The sequence below is a fragment of the Coffea arabica genome, chromosome 2c (assembly GCF_036785885.1).
Source record: "Coffea arabica cultivar ET-39 chromosome 2c, Coffea Arabica ET-39 HiFi, whole genome shotgun sequence".
NCBI classification, from domain to species: domain Eukaryota; kingdom Viridiplantae; phylum Streptophyta; class Magnoliopsida; order Gentianales; family Rubiaceae; genus Coffea; species Coffea arabica.
In genome coordinates this window covers 36,635,698-36,638,740 of record NC_092312.1, presented here as the reverse complement: position 1 = coordinate 36,638,740, position 3,043 = coordinate 36,635,698, and the positions used below count along the sequence as shown (strand labels likewise).

The 3,043-nt window shown below is 38.4% G+C and overlaps 1 pseudogene; it reads right to left on the bottom strand.

Moving 5' to 3' along the window:
• Nucleotides 1-832: 832 nt before the first annotated feature.
• On the bottom strand, nt 833-2,160 carry LOC113727272 (RHOMBOID-like protein 2; annotated as a pseudogene).
• Nucleotides 2,161-3,043: the final 883 nt, after the last annotated feature.

The following is a 3,043-nucleotide window of genomic DNA, read 5'->3' as shown; positions in this document are numbered from 1 at the left end:
GCCACAGCAGCAAATCTACTATAAGAACCTCCTGCAATCCTTTCTGTTCATGGTTCAGCAACCAAAATATAAGCTTGCAAGTGGACCAAGAATCAATCTTTTCACGGGTTTAGCAACCGTTTCATCATTTTGCATGTATATATGGACTAACTATCTTCACAAGTTCAGCCTTGCAATCACTATATTTGCCTTTCCTTCTGGTCAGGTGGACACTTCAAGCCACCAACTCATATGCACATAAAAAACAGAAGAGTTTGGCTTAATTAAATAATATTACAAGCCAAAGCATTAGGTTGTACTTTATATGTCCTCAAAAAACCAACATAATGGAAACAAGAAAAAACAAAGAAAACATAAATTAGGGTATAGCAAAATTTCAAACTAAAAAGGACTTGACCAAATAAGTAGATCATCTACCAAAAATAAAAGAAAAACTGAATGTAGATTTATACATGCAACCAAATTGATCACAGCCCCAGAATGCTCCTCCACAGCCATTCTCTTGCCTTTTTTACTATAAAACATATGGCCAGCTCCTTCCACTTATGCTAAACTCCTTTCCCTCCCTTATACCAAAGAAGTAACAAGAATATTCCAAAAACCATTAAACCATTTTTAAGCAACCAAAATTTTATTTTATTTTATTTGGTATTTCCCATGTAAAAAATTGAAGAACAAAGAACTATCAGTGAAAGAAGTTGTGAACAGTCCTATTCCATTACTCAGTTCCTTCCAAATAGGTAACAAACACTATTTGCATCTAGGAAGGGGTTCTCTCTCTCTTTTTTTTTTTTTTTTTTTAAGTTTAATACATATCAGAAACCCAATATATATAAATATGCATAGGACTGCAGAACTCCAGCTTAAGGTAAGACATTGCTGTACAAGAATATAAGCAATAAAGCATTAAACAAATCCGTAATCTATGAACAAAGAATTTTCAGAATCAGAGAACTCTGCCCAACTCTTCTTAATTGTTACAGCTCCATTTCGATGTGGGCACACAGCTCAGATAATGGCACCAGCTGCAATGATCATTCCCATTTTCTCCTCTGACGAGCATGACCAATCCTACCGTGAATCCGATGATCAGTAAAACCAGGGCAACCAGCATGAGCACCGGGTAAACTGCATATTTGGACTTGAGCACCGGGTGGAATTTGGCGGCTTTCCAGGTAACCAAACTGGGGCCGAAACAGTAATACAAACCCAAGGAGAAACCCCGAAATGAAACCTCCAATATGAGCAAAATTGTCAACATGAGGAAGTATGCCAAGAGCCAAGTTGATGACGATGATGACCACAAGGGTAAAAAGAGCTGCAACCTTATTGCTATAAATGGTCCAGTTAGTAAGCAACTCTGATAGCATTGCACCAAGAAGACCAAAAAGAGTACCAGAAGCTCCTACAGAGATACTGCGCTGAATGAAAAGGCATAGAGTATGCTCCCACCAATTCCTGAGAGGAGGTAGATGGCCCCAACTCGCACAAATCCAAATTGTTGCTCAAGCCGAATTCCAATAAACACCAAGCTTAACATGTTGGCAATTAAATGAATCACTCCCGCATGCAGCCAGATACAAGTGATAAGTCTCCATGCCTGACGCTGATGTGCTACCTTGCTCCACTCCAGTGCACCCAATTTTTCCAGTGTATTAGAAGAAGGGCCAAAGAGAGGATTTTCGTTTAGAGGCTGACAAGAAAGCCTTCCAAGAAACTTTGCCACACATTTTCCTCTAATCCCATAATTATTCTTGGGACAGTTGTTGACAATCATGATGACAATGAACATAGCAACATTAGCCACCACTATCATTGGAACTAGCCATGAAGTCCACTGGCTCTCTGATGTCTCCACATAATAAGGTTGATAGCTGCTAACGTTATTGTGGGTTCTGCCCTTTGCTGCTCCTCTGCTCTCCAGATCTCCATTCCGCATCATCTTTTTCCCCTGTTTAACTCAAGTTCCAAGCCAGACCCTTTCAAGAATGCTCCTTTCTAATCTTTCCGGGAAGTGGGATTGCTGGAGATGTATATAAAAAGTGATGGAAACTTGGCAAGAAGTGGTAGAGTGGCTTGGAAGTTGAGATGGTGGGAGATTAACCTGAATGCAAGAATTGGCAGAAAGAGAGAAAGAGGATTTTGTAACAGGGAAGGGAGTTCCAGAACTTGGAATGTGGGGATAATTTAGTAGTTGCTAGTCTAGGAAGGGGTTCTCAAGTTTATTTCTCTTGTTACACAATGTTGTTATAAAAGGAAAAATAAAAAATAGGTAAGGGTCTGCGCAATAATTCTTTGGTAGATGACTTGGAGAACACAATATCACTTCCTATGTGCTTAGAAATTCTAGGATGAATGCTTTGATTAATAGTTAAAAGTATGTTATCCACGTAAATAAGATAAAGATGATCTTAATGGAATATGACAAACTGTTTTGAGGCTCTCTACTCTCTCGAGGCTTTAGGATGGTGTTTAGAAAAGGAACATCTTCTCAAATTGACTGGCCATAAAGAAACCAATCACATGGAAATTCACACTGATTGTAAGAGGGTCTCGGCTTTAGTGCTGAAAAAGATGGGATATCAATGCTCCGACTTTCCATTTTCAGCTCACAATCATCTTATGAGCACAGTAAAGAAACCAATCAGATTGATTTTTGTTCTGGTTGTAAGGTAAAGGGCTGAAAAAGAAGGGATATTAAAGCACAAAGTTTTGACTTTTCAGGTTAAATCATCTTGAGATCACCTTAAAACAGCTGTGACCAAATTCTCTTAGCTGCGTCAGTGGTGAAAGAATATTGTTCCTCGTCATAACTGCCCCAGAATTAGTCAGCATTTGGACCTTTATTAGATCGTAATGTAGGCTTGGAGTAGGTTTAAGCAAAGAATAAGATAGTAAAGGCCAAAAGATTTTTTTTTTTTTTTTTTTTTTTTTTTTTTTTTTTTTTTTAAGGATTAGAACCTGTGACCACTTCTGCATAAGTTGCTGCCCAAGTGAAACTTTTGGGCTGTCCAACTGTTTCTTCAAAAATTTGACTTGCTCT